Below are 22,426 nucleotides of genomic sequence, written 5' to 3'. Positions count from 1 at the left end.
ATCTCCCAGCATCCCTTCCCCCGGCCAAACACCTCAGGGGACGAGGAGAAAAATTTGCAGCAATTACAAAAAAATCTGCAGTAATTACAGAAAAATTTGCAGCAATTGAGTCTGGTTTCAAGGTGATTCACCTTTGTGAAGATAATATAGTGGCCTACGGCTGGAGCAATTAGGAGTGCTTGAGGATATCTCTGCTCATAAATACCCCTAATTGGTTTTCTTCATTTTAAGTGTCAACAAATATCCAGGGTAGTTGCAAAGAGCAGCTTCTCACCTGCCCTAAATAGTCTGAATGTTTTATAGGAAACCTTGTAATGATCACTCATCCTTCACTGTATCCCTATGTTCCCCTCAAGCACGAAACAGTAAGGAGGCTGCTATAGGGTATGGCCAGAATCAAAAGATGAGCAATTATTCATATCAAATAGGATCTGTGCAGCCACTGGGACAGAATGTTCTGTTATACAGATAGCTAGAATTTCAGTTGCCATAAAGCAGGACAGGACTGCTGCTTACAATGGGGATCAGATAGGATCTGTGCAGCCACTGGGACAGAATGTTCTGTTATACAGATAGCTAGAATCTCAGCTGCCATAAAGCAGGACAGGACTGCTGCTTACAATGGGGATCAGATAGGATCTGTGCAGCCACTGGGACAGAATGTTCTGTTATACAGATAGCTAGAATTTCAGTTGCCATAAAGCAGGACAGGACTGCTGCTTACAATGGGGATCAGATAGGATCTGTGCAGCCACTGGGACAGAATGCTCTGTTATACAGATAGCTAGAATCTCAGCTGCCATAAAGCAGGACAGGACTGCTGCTTACAATGGGGATCAGATAGGATCTGTGCAGCCACTGGGACAGAATATTCTGTTATACAGATAGCTAGAATCTCAGCTGCCATAAAGCAGGACAGGACTGCTGCTTACAATGGGGATCAGATAGGATCTGTACAGCCACTGGGACAGAATGTTCTGTTATACAGATAGCTAGAATCTCAGCTGCCATAAAGCAGGACAGGACTGCTGCTTACAATGGGGATCAGATAGGATCTGTGCAGCCACTGGGACAGAATGTTCTGTTATACAGATAGCTAGAATCTCAGCTGCCATAAAGCAGGACAGGACCGTTGCTTACAATGGGGATCAGATAGGATCTGTGCAGCCACTGGGACAGAATGTTCTGTTATACAGATAGCTAGAATCTCAGCTGCCATAAAGCAGGACAGGACTGTTGCTTACAATGGGGATCAGATAAGATCTGTGCAGCCACTGGGACAGAATGTTCTGTTATACAGATAGCTAGAATCTCAGCTGCCATACAGCAGGACAGGACTGCTGCTTACAATGGGGATCAGATAGGATCACTGGGACAGAATGTTCTGTTATACAGATAGCTAGAATCTCAGCCATTAAGCAGGACAGGGCTGTTTAACAGTCTGATTATCCTATTGAAGCAACTGACTATCATTTTTTCAAAGATTTACCTGAAGTCATCTGAACTAAAAATGACAAAAAGTTTCAGACAAAACATAAAGATTTAATTAACAATGCCAATCCATCTGATTATCCTGAGGTCGAAGGGTAAAGGCAAAAAAGGGAAAGTTGTTATGTGGTCCAGTATGCTGCACTATTTCCTATGAGTTCCTGGGTAACACGTACAAAAGAACATTAGAAGAAAGAAAAATGAAGACAAAGTAACCTGCAAGGGGCAATCATATGATTAAGTGCTCATTTACAAAGGCCAGAATGACACCTGCAGCACAACATGAAGGGCACCTTTCACCTTTCTAGTTAAAGACTTGGATACACTTGCTGGGAAAATGTTGTATTATTTTAATGAAGCTGCAGGAAAACAATCCATCTGGGAATATTTGACATGTAATTCTGCCATAATAGAACCTGAGTGTGTCTGGGGTGAGAGGCAAATAGTACATTACCTTACACCACAACTGTGGCTCTGGAGTAAAGCTATATGGCCGCACAATAATACTGATCCATCACTAGCTACACCATAATACTCATCCATCTCTAGCTGCACCATAATACTCATCCATCTCTAGCTGCACTGTAATACTGATCCATCTCTAGCTGCACCATAATACACATCCTTCTCTAGCTGCACCATAATACTTACCCATCTCTAGCTCCACCATAACACTGATCCTTCTCTTGTTGGACCAAAATACTCATCCTTCTCTAGCTGCACCATAAAACTGATCCATCTCTAGCTGCACCATAATTCCCATCCTTCTCTAGCTGCACCATAATACTGATCCATCTCTAGCTGCACCATAATACTCATCCATCTCTAGCTGCACCATAAAACTGATCCTTCTCTAGCTGCACCATAATTCCCATCCTTCTCTAGTTGCACCATGATATTGATCCATCTCTAGCTGCACCATAATACTCATCCATCTCTAGATCCACCATAACACTGATCCATCTTTAGCTGCACCATAATTCCCATCCTTCTCTAGCTGCACCATAATACTGATCCATCTTAGTACTACTAAAGTTTTTATAAACAAGTGCAGAAATATATGTTACAAAGCCTTCGTGCTGTCATCCCAGTGATATCATCTATCTGGCCAGACTCGGGGTCGCCAGCATCTTCACAACTGTCAGAATGAAGTCAACACGCAGCAGCCAACAATGGAAGTGTGAAGGTTTGTCTAGAAATGTGTTTTCTATTATTTTACAGTGAGATAAAGATCAGAATGAGACAATGGAGAGAAAATGTAAGGGCTAAATAGGAAGATAAGTGATTCTTTTTACGTTGTGTCCATTACAAACAGCCAGTGGCTAATATCTCATTATAATAAAAACTTTTAAGAGTTTCTTCATTAATTGTTGGGGGTTATAGTTAGGGGATTATTTATTAAAGTCTGAATGCCAAGAACTTAAAAAATTTGAGTTTTTTTGACTATAAAATCCAAATTTTTTGTGAAAAAAATTGAATATTTCGGGATTTACTACACACCGAGGAAGGAAAAAGTCAGAATCCGAAAATCCAGCATCTCAGACCTGCCGAGGTTGTATATAAGTCAATGGGAGAAGTCCCGAAGTTATCTGGATCTGCGCTGGGTTTCGTGCAATAATCTGAAGATTTCATTCTTTTAGTGCAAAAAAATTATTTTTCAAGCGGAAAATCCGTAAACTTTTCGAGTTATGTTCCGAACTGGATTAATAAATAAGCAGAAATAACCTGTGTGGCTTTGGTCAGAATATATTTTAGAAAATAATGAGATAAATTTGGATTTTTATAAAAAAAAACCGTAATGAAAGGTATCTACTATAAATAATGAGATCTCAAAAAGGCACAAAGTATTTTGCCCCAGGACCCACCACCATAAAAGGGAACTAAATCTTTTAGTTAGTTATAGTTAAGCAAATAGTGACATTACAGATGCTGCCCCTACTATCTGTTAACATGGAAGGTCTGTGCTTCTGAAGCTGCCCCATCTTTTCTTCTGATGCACAGCACATGCTCTGGGCTACTGTCTGGCCTTACAATTTACAGTATAATTACAATATAAACCACACAATGCAAGTAATTCATTCTAATTCACATTATATGGCAGCATAGAAACCAGTTCATTCGGTGTCAAGATTTAATTAATAATCAGCCCTGTACTATCAGCTTTTATGAAAAACGAATCCTGCTTTCTGCTAATGTTTTCATGTTTCCCACAACCCCTAAGTTTAGCTTCCCAACTGCAGCTCAGAGCACACAGTTGATCCAGGGACTACTCCGATTGCATCTTGGAGTCAGGAAGGAATTTTTTCGGGCTCTGAGGCAAATTGGAGAGGCTTCAATTGGAGAGGCTTCAAATAGGGTTTTTTGCCTTCCTCTGGATCAACTGACAGTTAGGCAGGTTATATGTAGACTTAAAGGACAAGGAAAGTTAACTAAAAAAGTAGGTAGAAATGTTGTACATGATGTTTTGTGCTTCAGTACCAGCCCAAGGCAACCACAGCCCTTTAGCAGTAAAGATCTGTGTCTCCAAAGATGCCCCAGTAGCTCCCCATCTTCTTTTCTGCTGATTCACTGCACATGCTCTGTGCTGCTGTCACTTACTGAGCTTAGGGAGCCACTCACAATATACAGTACACATAGAATAGAAATGTCACAATATAAGGCTGATTAGTAATTAATACACATAATTACTACATGGCAGCACAGAAACCAGTGCAATTAGCATCAGAATTTAATAATCAGCAAACCTGTAGCATCAGCTTATATTACAGCCAGGGAAGCTCATTTTCTGCTGGATAATTAGTGACGAGCCCTAAGCTTAGCTTCTCAACAGCCAATCAGAGCCCACTGAGCATGTGAGTGTCACAGACACTTTCCAAGATGGTGACCCCCTGTGACAAGTTTGAAGTCCTGGATCATTGCTGCTATTGACAAGCTCAAACTTTAGCCTCGTGCAATAAGTTCACTATATAAAATATGAAATTTTTAGCCACATTCATTTTTAGGGTTTAGTTCTCCTTTAAAAGGTTGAACTTGATGGACCTGTGTCTTTCAACCTGACTTGCTATGTTTGTTACTATGTAAAATCAGAAGATGGGGAGCTGTGGGAGACAACTTTGAAGGCCTGCATCATTACTGTTAAAGGGCTGCTGAACCTAAGTAAAAGGAGAACCAAACCCTTTTTATTAAAATCCCCTACCCCCCTATACTACATAGACCCCCTCCCTGCCCCCCCAGCCTAGCTGTTACCCTGTGTAAATGCCCCTTACTCTTTACTTACTCTTCGTTGCAGATTCAGGGCATCAGAGTTCACGGGTGCCATCTTCTTCTCTTCAGTAATCTTCAGGTCTTCTTCCAGCACTTCGGCTATTTCCGTGGGGATAGGGGATTTTAATAAAAAAGGGTTTGGTTCTCCTTTAACTTCCACTATTTGACTGCAAAGAATGGATTCTCCTCTCGCTTAATTCTCTCAGCAAAACGACAGCTCTCTAGGTAATGTTTTTCAAAATTACCTTCATCCTCACCTTTTTCAATGTATTCAGTAAATTATACCATCTAATATACCATCTAGGGGAAACGATATGACAGCCCTCACCTGTAAATATAACAAAATACATTTCTAAATATTGAGTGAAAGAATGTTCTGAATAGAATCGGGACAAGGAGCTGCAACTAGGACTATGCATTGAAAGCGAGTATAGCTATATGCTGGACACACTGGCACCATGTTCAAAAAAAGATTGATATATTTTGGAATGGATTAACGGAAAAAAAATCCTACCAATGAATAATGTAAATTACCTTTAGAATTAGTGCACAGCCTAAAATAATGCCATTACTTTTTATGTTGCTACCACTAGGGGTCAGCGTTTCATAAGCTTATAATTTTCCATAAATAAGTACCCTTACATTATTGATGTAGTCTCAATTCAATGGTTGGCTGGCACAAAAACTGGACTTCACTCCAAAATACAATGCAAATAAAAAATGATTTATTACGCAAAAAGGAACATCTCAGAGGGTGGCCTTACGCGTATTCTGAACATTAAAAATGAAAACAGCACAACTACAGTGGCTGTAAAAATAGGTCCCTCAATTGTTTCTCAGTCATTGGTGTAGAACAAATTTCACTGCACATTAGAGGCGGAAATACTGTAGACAGACTGTTAAAACAAGAAGCAAAATGGATTTTCTTTTTAGGAACAAGACAACCCACAGGAATGAATTTATATTATAATGTATTCTGTTTTGTCTAAAAGTCTTTGAAATTTGGTCTAAAGGTCTGGCCACACAGGGAGATTGGGGGAGATTAGTCTGCTAAAATTTAAATCGCCTGGGGGCAGGCACGCGGAACGCTGAAGTCGCCCGTAATTGCCTCGCGAGGAAACTTCAGGCAACTTCGGAAAATGAATCGCTCCGTGTGACTGCCCCAGACAATTTAACTTTTAGCTGGCGAAAGGCAGGGCAACGCAGATCAGGGAGATTAGTCGCCACGAAGAAGAGGAGATTTGTCACCTGGCGACTAATCTCCACGAATTTGCCCGTGTGGCCAGACCCTAAAAATTCCTCCAACCACTTGGATCTAAAGTAACCTGAAAAATACTAAAACTGTCACCTTAGCCAGTAAAATTATAACTTTTACAATTTTTTTAAAATGTTTTTTCGACATTTTTTTACATTCGAAAATTCACCTCGACCTTTGATAAATCTGCCCCTAAGTAGCCCTTTACCAACAATCAAATTGCTATTTTGTTCATGAATCATAAAAAATTTGTTGTTTTCCTATTTTTCTAAAAAAAAAAGCTGTAATAATTCGAGATTTTTTCTGGTTTTTCTATTTAACATGTTGTTTCGACATTTTTTTACATTTGAAAATTCATCTTGACCTTTGATAAATCTGCCCCTAAGTAGCCCTTTTCCAATAATCAAATTGCTATTTTGTTCATGAATCACAAAAAATGTGTTGTTTTCCTATTTTTCTGAAAAAAAACACACGAAAAGCCTTTCAAGCCAAAGTTCGCCAAGTGAAAGTTGTTGAGGTGCTGTAGACGTCAATGGGAGGAGAATTGATCCCATTGGATCATGATTGGACCATTTTTAAACCAATCAGAATATTAAGAGGTTTTTGGATTTTTCTTCGCTACGAATTATTGAAGAACTAATTTTTAGAGCTTTTTTTTCCCTTATTGTTCGGCACTTTTTTCATTCGTACTTTTTATAATAGGAACTTCTAATAAATTCAAAACCTCTAAAATCTGAAATAAGCCTCCAAAACATACACTGGTGCCTTCAATGATATTCCCATTAGAATTCATTTGTTCAAAACAAATGGGCCATTTTGTTGTGCCAAGAGGTAAACTGATTTCTAGTCATTTGATAAGGAAGCTTCAGTGTATATTCGCACTTAATACTTCCATATACATTATACATGATACATTATATATGATGGCAGGGCCGCCGTTAGAAAATCACGGGGCTTGTTATAACCCCGACCCCAAGCCCCGCCCCAGATCCCGCCCACTCCACATCACAGTTAAAAGACCGCACAGACGCTAAAAAAGATAACCCCCCACAAACACATTATAAGACCAGGGCCCCCCTTACAAGTTAAAAAAAATTGGGGCCCAGAGAATATTTTTTTTTAAAAAACATTGGCACCAGGGCCCCCCTTACAAGTAAAAAAAAATTGGTGCCCCAAAGAATATTTTTTAAAAAAACATTGGTGGCAGGGGCCTATAGGGTTAGGGTATATAAAATAATAAAATAATACATTGGTGGCCAGTGGACTAAAAAAACCCAAACATTGGTGTTCAGAGGAATTGAACTCGTGGCTTCGGGACTTCAACTTCGCCTCCTTTTGTGACTTTGGGTCTTTTCAATTTCGGCTGTTTTTGTGGCTTTTGGTCTTTTCGCCGCTTCGGATTTTTCGGCACTTCCACATTCGCATGTTCAGGGCTTCGGAAGGAGGCGGCACGGCTTTGGCACTGTTAAGGAGGACCCCTTATGGCCCTGGAACACTTGTTCCCCCTGTGCACCCCTGATTTCGGCCCTGCATGATGGGGCACATTTATCAAGGGTCGAATTGAAAATTAAAATTTTCACGTTTATGGTCAAAACTATCAAATTTGACTAGGTAGTTATTCAAATTTGATTTGAGTTTTTAAAAAAATGTGATTTTCAAGTTTCATCATACTCTGGCCCTTTAAGAACTCGAATTCAACTATTCACCATCACCTACAGTAAAACCTGCTGAATTGCTGTTTAAGTCAATGGGTGAGGCCCAAGGATCAATTTTCAGTTGTTTGCAGCTTCGAGTTTTTTTTGGAGAAAAAAACTTGAATCAAGTTTTTTAAATTAGAATCGAATTCGATTCAAAGTCGATTCGAGTTTTCGGGCCGATTCTATTCATCCGAGTTTTTTAATGAATTTCGATTGGTCGATTTTCGAGTTCATGGGAGTTTATAAAAACTGACATGAATTCAAAATTCGACCCTTAATAAATGTGCCGCGATGTGTTTGTTCTGAGGAGCAACCAGCTAATACATGTGTTTAGGTACAGTACAAGTCCAGCCATGATGAATCTCTAACCCTCTTGTTGCGGCTCTGTGTGTTTCCATCACAGATTTAGCAGTTTTTGGGCAGGAACCCTTTCTATACATTAAACCCCTGTAAGAGTTTGGTGTCCTCCCATTGTCTCTATAAAGCACTGCATCCCCTGTATAAACTAAAAACAACTCACACAATCCTCTGTCATGTAAAGGCTGAATGAACTTACTCTGTCATTCATGAGCTGGTGGTTTAATGGGGTCCATGTACTCATTTTGGTTTGTAATTTGGGGCCCTCCATGTGCTTTGGGGCCGCAAAAGCCATGACCCTTAAATGGCAGGTAGGCTGCAGTGATCTGAAAAGAAATAGAATAGAGATTCAGTATGAAATCCATTGTTGAACACAGGGGTGAATACTATCATGGGCCGATAGCGGCCAATGGTCCAGAATCACAAACCCTGAGGGTAGAGGTACATGAATTGCAGTCCCTTGTGCCTCTGCCCTAAAAGGAGCAGGACAGGCAAGGTACGGCCAGAATTGGGGATAATTAGTGATAATGGGGTGTGTTCAGAGCAGATCAGAGGTGTGGTTGGGCATGGTCTATTTAGTTCATACCCAAAATTAGAGCCCCATAGCACTTAGCACATAGATGGCAGGGCCCATAGGGGACCAAGTGGGCTAATAATCTGGGCCCTTGGAGTGGACAATGGTAGGTAGAATGGGGCCCCTAGAGTTCTAATTGCAGTCCTGTCTGTAAGACTGAAATTCACACAGTCTACTGTTTGTTTTAGATCTGCACAGACACAAATGGGATCTCTCTGCCTCATTCCACTGTGTAATTAAAGCAAGTCTGACTTCTAAAACAGTTGGTTTAACCAACGTTTTCACAAATATGACATGTGAGACATATTATGGACTGAGGTAATGTAACTTCACCATTGTGTAGTCCATTTACAAATGACATGACAACAGAAATATAATAAATATATTCTTTCAAAATTAAAAAGATTCGACAGTCATATAAAGCCATCCAGGCAATGGGAGAATATGTTTTAGAAACATTTATCAAGGCCTCTAACAGAACCCCTCAGTGACTTCTAATATCCTTATCATTTACAGTAGGGGGTACATTATCCCTTATAATACATGAGTGATACTCAGAGTTCCCTGTATAACTCAGCCTGTAGCCTTGTGCCTTTATATGGTCACAGAACAACCCCTCAGTGACTTCTAATATCCTTATCATCTACAGTAGGGGGTACATTATCCCTTATAATACATGAGTGATACTCAGAGTTCCCTGTATAACTCAGCCTGCAGCCTTGTGCCTTTATATGGTCACAGAACAACCCCTCAGTGACTTCTAATATCCTTATCATTTACAGTAGGGGGTACATTATTCCTTATAATACATGAGTGATACTCAGAGTTCCCTGTATAACTCAGACTGCAGCCTTGTGCCTTTATATGGTCACAGAACAACCCCTCAGTGACTTCTAATATCCTTATCATTTACAGTAGGGGGTACATTACCCCTTATAATACATGAGTGATACTCAGAGTTCCCTGTATAACTCAACCTGCAGCATTGTGCCTTCATATGGTCACAGAACAACCCCTCAATGATTTGTAATATCCTTATCATTTACAGTAGGGGGTACATTATCCCTTATAATACATGAGTGATACTCAGAGTTCCCTGTATAACTCATCCTGCAGCCTTGTGCCTTTATATGGTCACAGAACAACCCCTCAGTGACTTCTAATATCCTTATCATTTACAGTAGGAGGTACATTATCCCTTATAATACATGAGTGATACTCAGAGTTCCCTGTATAACTCATCCTGCAGCCTTGTGCCTTTATATGGTCACAGAACAACCCCTCAGTGACTTCTAATATCCTTATCATTTACAGTAGGGGGTACATTATCCCTTATAATACATGAGTGATACTCAGAGTTCCCTGTATAACTCAGCCTGCAGCCTTGTGCCTTTATATGGTCACAGAACAACCCCTCAGTGACTTCTAATATCCTTATCATTTACAGTAGGGGGTACATTATCCCTTATAATACATGAGTGATACTCAGAGTTCCCTGTATAACTCAGCCTGCAGCCTTGTGCCTTTATATGGTCACAGAACAACCCCTCAGTGACTTCTAATATCCTTATCATTTACAGTAGGGGGTACATTATCCCTTATAATACATGAGTGATACTCAGAGTTCCCTGTATAACTCAGCCTGCAGCCTTGTGTCTTTATATGGTCACAGAACAACCCCTCAGTGACTTCTAATATCCTTATCATTTACAGTAGGGGGTACATTATCCCTTATAATACATGAGTGATACTCAGAGTTCCCTGTATAACTCAGCCTGCAGCCTTGTGTCTTTATATGGTCACAGAACAACCCCTCAGTGACTTCTAATATCCTTATCATTTACAGTAGGGGGTACATTATCCCTTGTAATACAAGAGTGATACTCGGAGTTTCCAGTATAACTCTAATTCTAATTTTATTCTAATTTAGAGTATGGCAGCTCCCATGAGTATTGTAGGTTTCACCAGATGCTATGAAATTCTATTTGTAGCTCTTTGGGTGACAAAACATTTTCTGTTAGTGTACTGAAATACCTTTAACCATCTGCATGTAAATTTCTGCCTTAATGCACATTAACTATTCATTTACAATAAGAAATCTATTATAACAGAAAGGGATTTTTGTATAAATTGCAGAATATTTGATCTCCAGAGGAAAGAGCAAACTGATTGATCACATTGCAGTTACAGTGACCTGCCTGGGAACTAAATGAGTACAAATATGCCGAAACCATAGCAAGACCTTGACATCAAAGGAAACACCAGTTTTGAAGTGGACTTCAAAGTAAAATGCAGGCTGCACAGGAGATAAAGTCACTATGACATGTTCTAAGTAAGTTAGGTGAGTGTAAGTTTCATTGCAAGCGCAAGATTTACACCCACAGCATCCGTACAGATGTCACCTCCACAACTGCAAAACCTTCATCCACAAAGATTTAATGTCATAAATTCTGCAAAGAATTTCCTGAAAATGTCTGAAGCGCCTTTTAGCCTTTAGGGCGATGTCACAAGCGCTGATTTGTGTGTATTTTGAGGAAAAGATCTGAGAAAAGCTGATTCTCATTCGCTCCGTGGGAATCGCTGTACTGGAACCTTTGTGGACCCAAAATGTAAATTCCCAAGAGTAGTTGTTTTTTTAATGCTACCACCTGAATGTGGCTGAAATTCCAGGGTTCCAAAGTGCAATAGACTTGGGCTACAGAACACTCAGGGTGTTTCCTCTAATTCCTTCTCAGCTATATGTGCCAAAACATTATTTTTCCAATGTGTGTGGGCAGGGCCGCCATTAGAAATCACGGGGCCCCGTACAACAAAATTTTTGGGGCCCCCTGGGCCCCGCCCACACTGACGACCAAGCTCCGCCCCATATCCCGCCCACATCGCAGTTAAAAGACCACACAGACATCAGCGCTAAAAAAGTAACCCCCCCCCCACACAAGTTGTAAAAAGCTATTGATGGTCAGGGCCCCCTTATAAAAAAATTGGGGCCCCAAAAAAAAAAAATTAAAATTTTTTTTTTTTTAAAAACATTGGTGGCAGGGGCCCCCTGTTAAAAAAAACTTGGGGCCCCAACAAAAAAAAATGTAAAAAAAACTAAAAAATAAACAAACATTGGTGGCAGGGGCCCCCTTCTAAGTTAAAAACAAATTGGGGCCCCAAAAAAAAATTTGAAAAAAAATTAATTTTTTTTTGAAAAAAAAAAAAAACATTGGCGGCAGGGGCCCCCTTATAAATTAAAAACAAATTGGGGCCCCAAAAAAAAATTTGAAAAAAAAATTTTTTTTGAAAAAAAAAAAAAAAACATTGGCGGCAGGGGCCCCCTTATAAGTTAAAAACAAATTGGGGCCCCAAAAAAAAAATTTGGAGAAAAAAAAATTTTTTTGAAAAAAAAAAAAATGGTGGCAGGGGCCCCCTTACAAGTTAAAAACAAATTGGGGCCCCAAAAAAAATTTAAAAAAAAAAAAATTTTTTTTTGAAAAAAACTGGTGGCAGGGGCCCCCTTACAAGTTAAAAAAATTTGGGGCCACCAAAAAGAAAATTAATTTTTTTTTTAAAAAAAAAAAAACCCCAAAAAAAACAATGGTGGCAAGGGGCCCCTTACGAGTTAAAAAAAAAATTGGGGCCCCAAAAACAAAAGTTTTAAAAAAAGATTGGTGGCAGGGGCCTATAGAATATTAAAATAATACATTGGTGGCCAGGGGATTAAAAAAAAAAAAAAACACAAACTGGTGTTCAGTAGAATTGAACTCATGGCTTCAGTACTTCAACTTCGCCTCCTTTCGTGACTTCGGGTCTTTTCACCGCTTCAGGACTTCGGCTTCGGCTGTTTTCGTGACTTCGGGTCTTTGCGCTGCTTCAGGACTTCGGCTTCGGCTGTTTTCGTGACTTCGGGTCTTTGCGCTGCTTCAGGACTTCGGCTTCGGCTGTTTTCGTGACTTCGGGTCTTTTCGGCGCTTCGTGACTTCGGGACTTCGGCTTTTTCCGTGACTTCGGGTCTTTTCGTCGCATCGGCTTCGGCTTTTCGGCACTTCCGCATTCGGCACTGAAGAGGCAAGACGTACGGCTCGGGCGCTCGTAAGGGGGGCCCGGATCTTCAAAAAAATGCAGCGCTGCCGGGCCCCCCTTCATGCCCGGGCCCGGTACGCTTGTCCCCCCTGTCCCCCCCTGATGGCGGCCCTGTGTGTGGGCAGTTTTTAAAAACTGTGTGTTCAGGTCAGAATTGATACAAAATGTTGTGTTTTCTTTGTTTTCCTAAAGAAAGGCCATGATCCTAATATACAAGGAAAATGATTGGTTGAGCAGGAGGGCCTACTGATACCAAGGTCCAATGGGAGTTGTTATCCTGCTGGGCCATTCCAATTCTGCCAGGATTCCCATTCAACCATCAATATTCCTGGCCCCCTCCATATTAAGCCCAGGACAGATAGTAGTAACAATAGCAGTACTCGTCTTATACCATATCACATATTGCATAGGTTGCTCAGCTATTTTGTGTAGGACACACAAGGGGGTATATTTATCAAAGAGTGAATGTCACGACCGGCACACGATACCAGAACAAATGCCAAGCACCCTGGTCTCGGCTCGGCTTCACCAGTAGTGTGAGGGTTCGGGAGGAGCCCTCAGTTTACTTGGGTGCCACCTGGACTTAACGAGGGGTGCAAGGCGAGATGTTCTGGCTAGCGAAGGGGCACGGCAGTTAGCAGAGTCTTTTGAGCCGAAGGTCACGGTACAAATGGAGCAGGCAAGAGAATCGTCAGACAAGCAGAGTCGAGGCAGGCGGATATCAGAATAGTCAGGCAGGCAAGGGTCAAACCGGGTTGTCAATCAAGGGGTTAAGCAGGAAGAGTTGTCGTAGGCAGGCGAGGGTCCGGATACAGATTTCAGAATAGTCAGGATACAGGCAAGGTCAAACACGGATAATCAGACAGACGAGATTCAAATCAGATGCACAAGGCTCAGGAAACCACTAGAAACAAGTTCTATCACGGGCACTGGCTGGGAGTATGAATGGGCCTTAAATACTTTCAAATTTCGCGCCAAAACGTGCGCCAATGCGCGCCTGTACCTTTAAGAGGCGCGCAGGCGCGCCGCGCGCGCCCTAGGAAACCAAGATGGCGCCGGCGCTGGAGACAGGAGAAGGAGCACGGCAGCGTGGCGGCCGTCCACGCCGCCGCACCACTAGACCACCAGGTAATTTTATTACATTACCCCCCTCTAGGGGGGGCCACTGGACCCCCAGGCTTCCCAGGAAATTTCTTATGGAATTTCTTTCTGAGTTGATCAGCTTTGATATCATCGACTGAGAACCAGGAGTTCTCCTCAGAGCCATAGCCCTTCCATTTAATAAGATACTGGAGCTTACCCCGTACCAGACGAGAATCGAGGAACTCCTGGAGCTCAAATTCAGGCTGACCTTCAACTAACACTGGGAGAGGAACAGGAATATGATGAACTTGAGTGGCTGGTTTGAGAAGAGAAACATGAAAAGAATTAGATATTTTAAATTCTGCAGGTAATTGGAGACGAACAGAAGAAGAATTGATTATTTCAGTTATTGGGTATGGACCAATAAACCTGGGCCCCAGTTTGAGAGAGGGGACCTTCAACTTAATATTTTTGGTAGATAGCCAAACAGAATCTCCCACCTTGTATTGAGGAGCCACTCTACGAGATCTATCTGCAGCTTTCTTTTGAGCAGAGGAAGCTGCAGAAAGAGAATGATGAACTTGGGCCCAAACCTTAGAAAAATGATTGACAGAGGAATTAGCAGAGGGTACAGAGGAATCTAAACCAGAAAAAGAAAATGCTTTTGGATGTAGCCCATTTACAATAAAGAAAGGAGACTCCCCAGAGGAGGAGTGAGTGGCATTATTGTAGGCAAACTCTGCCCAAGGCAACAATTCAGCCCAAGAGGACTGGTTATCAGAAACGTAACACCTGAGATATTGCTCAAGGGATTGATTCACTCTTTCCGTTTGTCCGTTGGTTTGGGGATGGTAAGCAGTTGAGAAGGATAAATCAATCCCAACTAACGAACAAAAAGCTCTCCAAAACTTTGAGACAAACTGAACTCCTCTGTCAGATACAATATTAACAGGGAACCCATGTAACCTGAAAATATGAGAGATAAACAGATCGGCTAAGGTTTTGGCAGAAGGGAGGTGTGGAAGGGAAAAAAAATGGCTCATCTTACTAAACCTATCCACCACCACCCAAATTACAGTTTTACCCTGGGAAGGAGGCAGATCTACAATGAAATCCATCGAAAGATGGGACCATGGCTTCTCAGGGATTGGTAACGGATTCAACAGACCTTGTGACAATTGACGAGAGGATTTAGACCTTTGACAAATTGGACAAGAATTTACAAAAACCTTAGCATCCTGTTTAAAAGAAGGCCACCACACATGACGGGCTAACAAAGAAATAGTTTTGGAAATGCCAGGATGCCCAGCCATTTTGGAGTTATGAACCTCTTCGAGAACTTGTTCCCTCAACTCCTCAGGCACAAACATTCTCCCAGAAGGAGTGTCTGCAGGAGCAGAAGATTGGACAGGGGACAACTAGGTGGAGAGGTCAGAATCCAATGCGGCGACAATCAACTCCCTAGGAATGATGGGGATGCACTCACTAGAGTCAGAAGAGGTAGATTCAAAACTCCTAGAGAGTGCATCAGCTTTGGTGTTTTTAGATCCAGGCCTATATGTTAAAGAAAAATTAAACCTGGTGAAGAACAATGCCCATCTAGCTTGCCTAGGGTTTAGCCGTGTGGCTGATTCAATGTAAAGCAGGTTTTTATGGTCTGTATATACGGTTACCATATGTTTAGCACCTTCAAGTAGATGCTGCCATTCCTCAAAGGCCCACTTGATAGCCAACAATTCCCTGTTCCCAATATCATAGTTTGCCTCTGCAGGCGAAAACTTCCTAGAGAAAAAGGCGCAGGGATGTAACTTGTTGGTAATCGGGTGCCTTTGGGAAAGGACTGCCCCAGCACCCACTTCAGAGGCATCTACCTCCACAATGAATGGTAAAGCAGTATCAGGATGCTGCAAAATAGGGGCAGAACTGAACTCTTTTTTGAGGCGTTCGAAAGCTTGAACTGCCTCTGGGGGCCAAATACTAGGGTCAGCACCCTTCTTGGTCAAGTTGGTGATTGGAGCAACTACCAGGGAAAAATTCTTGATGAATTGGCGGTAATAATTTGCAAAACCGAGGAATCTTTGGGTTGCTCGTAAAGAAAGGGGTTGGGTCCATTCCAGGACAGCTCTCACCTTCCCTGGATCCATTTCAAGACCCCTGTTAGAAATGTTAAAACCCAAAAATTTAACAGAGGTAACTTCAAAAGTACACTTCTCAAGTTTTGCATACAGATTATTCTCTCTCAGTCTACGTAAAACCTCACATACATGATTCCTGTGTTCAACTAGATTAGAAGAGAAAATAAGAATGTCATCAAGATAGACCACTACGAATATCCCCAGCAGGTCCCGAAAGATGTCATTGACAAATTCCTGGAACACTGCGGGGGCGTTACAAAGACCGAATGGCATTACCAAATACTCGTAGTGGCCATCCCTGGTGTTGAACGCTGTTTTCCACTCATCCCCCTCCCTGATTCAAATCAAGTTATAAGCCCCCCTAAGATCAAGCTTGGTAAAGACTTTTGCATTTTTAACTTGATCGAAAAGTTCAGAAATTAGAGGGAGAGGATAGCGATTTTTTATGGTAATCTTATTGAGCCCCCTATAATCAATACAGGGGCGATGATCACCATCTTTTTTCCCAACGAAAAAGAAGCCCGCCCCCGCAGGGGAACTAGAAGGTCTGATGAAACCCCTTTCTAGGTTCTCTTTTATATACTCTTTCATTTACTGGGCTTCGGGCAATGAAAGAGGATAGGTTCTACCACGAGGAAGAGTTGACCCAGGGACAAGATCTATAGGGCAGTCATACTGCCGGTGTGGGGGTAAAGTTTCTGCTGCCTTTTTAGAAAAGACACCAGCAAATTTTGCATATGCAGCAGGTAACCCCTCAAGAGATGTAGTTGCTAATACAGAGGGAAAGCATACCCCACCACACAGAGTACCCCATTGAACCACCTCCCTTGAGACCCAGTCAATCAGAGGGTTATGCCTCTGGAGCCACGGTAACCCCAAAATAAGAGGAGAGGAAGCACCCTCTATGAGGTAAAAAGCTATCTCCTCACAATGCAAGTTATTAACACACATGGAAAGAATTACCGTCTCCTAAGAGATTACACCTGACCCTAAGGGTCTTCTGTCCACAGCCATTATTCTCATGGGAGCATTTAGAGGAACTACAGGAATACAGAATTTAGCTGCAAAAGCAGTATCCAAAAAATTACCCTCCGCCCCTGAGTCCAAAAATGCGGACACCTTAACAGAGCCCGTAGGCCAGGTTAGTTTAACTGGTAATAAAACCTTAGAGGAAGATTGGGGAGAGGAAACTCCTGCGCCCAAATGGAGCTCCACTTCTCCATTTAGGTTAGGGAGCCTCCCTTTCCTCCTAGGACATAGGTTCAAGAAATGACCCTTCTCCCCACAATAAATACATAAACCTTGGGAGCGCCTGCGTGCCTTTTCCTCAGGAGTTAGATGAAAAATGCCTAACTGCATAGGTTCCTCCTGAGGTAGAGGCACAGAGAGGTCTGAAAACTTAACATTGGTCACCATATTAGACTTAACATTAGTAACCCCAGAATAAGTAGAAACACCCCTCTCACCCCTTCTCTCCCTTTGTCTCCTATCTACCTGGATGGCCAGAGACATAAGATCGTCCAGGTTGGAAGATAGGGTGTAATTTACAAGACTATCCTTTACTGAGTCAGATAACCCCAAACGAAACTGACTCCGTAGAGCCAAATCATTCCACCCCGTTTCCACTGCCCACCGGCGGAACTCGGTGCAATACACCTCCGCATCCCTTTTCCCCTGGCGCAACTTACGAATCGGTTGGATGGAAACTAAGGTACAATTTACATGCCTCTTTAAAGACAAAAAATTTAGTCCTGTCCCCGCTAAATTTCTCGGGGAATACGATTTTGGGTTCATGGGGCCTAGTAGTGTTGCCCCACATGGCAGAAGAACCCACAGGAGGAGCAGGATCGAGGACTGGCAGCTGCTGCGGAGTTTGCGGAGTCTCCAGCTGATGGGTTAGATCATGATAACCCTGCAGAAGGAAGTTCTGCTTCCGCTCGTGGTCCTCCAAGCGCTGTAACAAGGTGGAAAGAAGCGCTTCGGTGGAAGTTGGGGAAACTGAAGCGGTAGGAGAAGCAGCAGCAACATCGTCATGACTTTCGACCTCCATGGCCCGTGATAATGTCACGACCGGCACCCGATACCAGAACAAATGCCAAGCACCCTGGTCTCTGGCTCGGCTTCACCAGTAGTGTGACCACTGTTGGGCTGCGGGAGGAGCCCTCAGCTTACTTGGGTGCCACCTGGACTTAACGAGGGGTGCAAGGCAAGATGTTCTGGCTGGCGAAGGGGCACGGCAGTTAGCAGGGTCTTTTGAGCCGAAGGTCACGGTACAAATGGAGCAGGCAAGAGAATCGTCAGACAAGCAGAGTCGAGGCAGGCGGATATCAGAATCGTCAGGCAGGCAAGGGTCAAACCGGGTTGTCAATCAAGGGGTTAAGCAGGAAGAGTTGTCGTAGGCAGGCGAGGGTCAGGATACAGATTTCAGAATAGTCAGGATACAGGCAAGGTCAAACACGGATAATCAGACAGACGAGATTCAGATCAGATGCACAAGGCTCAGGAAACCACTAGAAACAAGTTCTATCACGGGCACTGGCTGGGAGTATGAATGGGCCTTAAATACTTTCAAATTTCGCGCCAAAACGTGCGCCAATGTGCGCTGGCGTAATCACGCCAGCGCGCCTGTACCTTTAAGAGGCGCGCAGGCGCGCGCCCTAGGAAACCAAGATGGCGCCGGCGCTGGAGACAGGAGAAGGAGCACGGCGGCGTGGCGGCCGTCCACGCCGCCGCACCACTAGACCACCAGGTAATTTTATTACAGTGAAGTTAGAGAACACCCCAGTCTGTTAGAGTGAAATTCCCATATAAATGAATGGAGAGTGGTGGAATTTCAGTCTAACAGACTGGGGTGATCTCTAACTTCACTCTTTGATAAATATAAATATACCCCTGATGGTATTCAAATCCAGACTAGTCATCCTGTGGATAATTTACTACTGGGCTTTAATGCCACTGGGATCCAGTATGGAGATTCATTTTACTCGAAGCTAGGTCAAATTAACCCTTGGGGCCCAATGTTGCACCCCTAAGTGCTCTTGCACTGTAAATGACCCCCATGGTCCCTGAGTTGACACAGTATAAACAGGGGAGTAACTAAAGTAAACAGACCCTGCTACTGCAAAGGGGCACAGGACAGGTGTGGGGGGGGGGTGTCTGGGCCCAGTTTAGCCGTGGCATCAGGGGCTCCACAAACACCCCCACTGGGCCTCCTGCCACCTCCATGGGCCCCTGCTCCAGCCGCCCTGGGACCCAGGGCTTCTTTCCCGGTATCCCGTTGGCCCAGTCTGACCCTGGGTTTTATTATATGTTTATAAGATGTCTTAGTGGGATTCTAAAATGATTCTGCTAGTAACACCACTGGCCCTGCGCTTTAACAAATAGACTGTTCCAAAACCATTGCTCCGTTTTACTCCAGCGTCGGACTGGGCCGACGGGATGCCGGGAAAAAACCCGGTGGGCCCCAGCCCTTGTGGGCCCCACCGGCCCAGACCCATTCCACATAGTGCCTGGCTCCGCCTGGTTGCCCCGCCCGATCCTCCTGATCCGCCCTCTTGCCCTGCCCACTTGTCCCGTCCACAAACAAGCCAGATGTAGGTATGCACCGCGAGGGGAGGCGGGAGAGGACAGAGGGGGGCCTGTGACTGCGGAGGGGGGCCCTTGGGGGTTGTGGAGGCCCTGATGTGGCAGCCCCGGTGGGCCCTGATACACGGGCCAATAAAAGTTGCAGCCAGAACAAGTCGGCAGGTTATTGGCCCGTGTGTGGGGCCATCCGATGGCCTTTCCCGATCTATATCTGCCCAAAAGTCAGGCAGATCTCGATTGGGCAGGTTAAAAAATCCTGTTGGATCGTGGCTGCATCTGTGCGTTTATGTGGTCCCGCGATCCGACCACCCGTATCGTATCCATTAGGATCCGATTGTTGGGCCTTAGGGCCCCACGATCAGATCAGCCTATCGGCCACTTCAATGAGGGCATATTGGGGAGAGATCCGTTCACTCGCCGACATCGCCAAACAAGTGGATCTGTACGTCTATGGCCACCTTTAGTGAGTAGGATACAATCCAGACGTGCAGCCGGATGTCACTCTAGTTGCACATTCAGAGCTGAGGTTCAGTTCCCTGGGTTGGATGAGGGGTATCAGTATTTGGGTGCACTCTGCATGGCTCCCGGGAATTCAGCGTAATCTGCAGCACACATGCACTTTAAAGGGGTAGTTCACCATTAACATAGGCGGAGGTTGACTTTTGAGTTTGGGAAGGCTAATCAAAGATCACCAAAAAATTGTTTCACCTACCGGAGGTGCAGACTAACAGTGCCTTCAGTGCAGATGGGGGAAACAATAGCATTTTTTAAGAAAAGTCCCCTATAGAGTACTATAGTTACCTCACTCAGTAAGAAAATGTGTGTGCCCCAATGAGGCCTTCCATACCAGGAGGTCCCTCCTAGTGAACAAGCCACAGTGCTTGATAGGGGTATTTTCTTAAAAGAGAACTGAACCCTAACACTTAATATGGCTAAAAATGCCATATTTTATATACTGAACTTATTGAACCAGCCTAAAGGTTCAGCATCTCTATAGCAGTAATAATCCAGGACTTCAAACTTGTCACAGGCAGGCCCGGACTGACCATGTGCCCATACGGGCAATTGCCCGAGGGGCCGCTCTGTTTCTAGCTAAGTGGGCCGGGGCGCTCCTGATCTGCTGTCCGGGAGTCACTGATGCAAGTCCCCTTCCCTCGCCCTTTTCCCTGACTGTGTGGAGCAGTAAAACAGACCTCTCTGCAGCCGTGCTGTCTCCTGTTGTATTTCTCCTAATAATCCGCTCTCTGCTGGCAAGTCTGCAGGCTGCAGACAGCAGACATGATCAGTGGATTGCAGAGTGAGCATCAATTAGAAACGGTGTGCTGTTTGCAGCCTGCCAGCAGAGAGCTGATTATTAGGAGAAGTACAGGAGACAGCACGGCTGCAGAAAGGTCTGTTTCACTGCTTCACATTTAATTTAATGACATTAAACTGGCGATTCTTCTATTGATTTGTTCTGTCTGTAATACGATGGTTCTCCACAGGCCACAATAGATGATCCAATCCTAGTGCCAATGATTGATCAGTTAGAAGTACAAGGACAGTTTCTGTACTGATAATAAAAGACAGTTGCAGTTAAGGATTGGTATACTTTCAGGGTGGGGGGTATGCTTAGGGCAAACAGCACGACTGCAGAAAGGTCTGTTTCACTGCTTCACACAGTGAGTGAAAAGGGTGAGGGAAGGGGACTTGCTGGGGCATTTCTCAGAGTACTGAAAATTACAAGTTGGCAATACAACGAAAAGGGTGTGGGGCTTGGGTGGGCTGAATAGTGAATCAGAACATTACTGTGTCTATTAAAAATCACATTTGAACATTTTGCCACCCACTCGGCTGGGAATCATACATGTGTTAAACTGCTGGAACTGGCACTGTGTCCTTTAGGTGATTACTTATTTACTGTTCTGGATTCTCATGGAACTACAGCACTTAGGGGCAAATTCACTAAGATGCGAAGTTGCGCCGCGCGCAACTTCGCCGCACTTCGCCAGGCGTAGTTTCGCCAGCGCTCCGCAAATTCACTAAAATCCGAAGTTGCGCACAGGGCTAGCGTAAGGTTGCGAAGTTGCGCTAGCGTTGATTCGCTATGTATAGCGAAGTTACGCTAGCGAAGGCTAATTTGCATACGGCGCGAAATTCAAATTTCAATGGAGGAATACGTATCAGCACTACAAATGCCTAGAAAACCTTCAAATCTGCAAATAAAAAAATTATTTTGCCCTACACATGTGCCCACTGTCTAGGTAAGTTGCCATGAGTCAGGAAATGTAGGGGGGAGGAAGGGGAGCCCCAAAAAAATTTTTGATCTTTTTCAGCCTATCACCCATCATGTAGAAAACACGCCAGCGTTTTTGGGACTTAGAAAAAAAATTTACTTTTTTTGAAACAATCCCTATCTACTCTATTGCGCTTCGCCTGGTCTGAGGTGGCGAAGGAAGTGTAGCGTAAAAGGTAGCGTTCAGTACACTGCGCAAGTTAGTGAATTTGCGTAGTTACATCGCTAGCGAAAATTCGTAAAAAATGTTACTGTACTATAATGTAATAATAATAGTTTGTTAATGACTGTAATATTTTACATTAAGTACCGTTAAGCGAGAAAGGCAGCTCTTTATGCACATAATTTTTGCAGTTTTACCCCAATATATGTGTGAATGAGTACAAAACCATTGTGTGTTTACATGTGGGCTGCTTTGATTTTTTTTGCCCGGGCTGCTTTTTACTCCCAGTCCGGCCCTGGTCACAGGCACTTCCTATCTTGGATTTTGTTAAGAGAGTCTTTTACACGCAGATGCTCAGTGAGCTTTGAGCAGCTGTTTAGCTAAGCTTAGGAGTTTTTGCAAATCAGAAAATAGGTAAGCCTGTTTTATTACGAAGCTGATGAATAAATTATGATGCTAATTGTGCTGGTTTCTGTGCTGCTATG

The 22,426-nt window shown here is 43.4% G+C and overlaps 1 protein-coding gene and 1 long non-coding RNA gene across 3 annotated transcripts in view; one reads left to right on the top strand and one right to left on the bottom strand.

Annotated features, from left to right (window-relative positions):
* Window positions 1-22,426, bottom strand: part of LOC121394327 — a 28,807-nt gene that overhangs the window by 4,222 nt on the left and 2,159 nt on the right. The window contains exons 1-3 of one of the 2 annotated variants that reach the window (XR_005961668.1): window positions 20,697-21,461; window positions 8,261-8,387; window positions 5,010-5,080 (exon numbers count right to left, since the gene is read on the bottom strand). This is a non-coding gene — a long non-coding RNA (uncharacterized LOC121394327). Of the gene's footprint in view, window positions 1-5,009; window positions 5,081-8,260; window positions 8,388-20,696; window positions 21,462-22,426 lie in introns of those variants that run through there. The other variant, XR_005961667.1, reaches the window with a different exon arrangement.
* fzd3.S (frizzled class receptor 3 S homeolog) overlaps window positions 20,873-22,426 on the top strand; it is a 55,655-nt gene continuing 54,101 nt past the window's right edge. Inside the window, exon 1 of the mRNA XM_041565105.1 lies at window positions 20,873-20,894. The gene's annotated coding sequence lies outside the window, so the exon portion shown is untranslated. The remainder of the gene's footprint in view (window positions 20,895-22,426) is intronic.

Source organism: Xenopus laevis, chromosome 5S, assembly GCF_017654675.1.
Source record: "Xenopus laevis strain J_2021 chromosome 5S, Xenopus_laevis_v10.1, whole genome shotgun sequence".
Classification (NCBI taxonomy): Eukaryota; Metazoa; Chordata; class Amphibia; order Anura; family Pipidae; genus Xenopus; species Xenopus laevis.
This window is presented reverse-complemented; position numbering and strand designations above follow the sequence as displayed.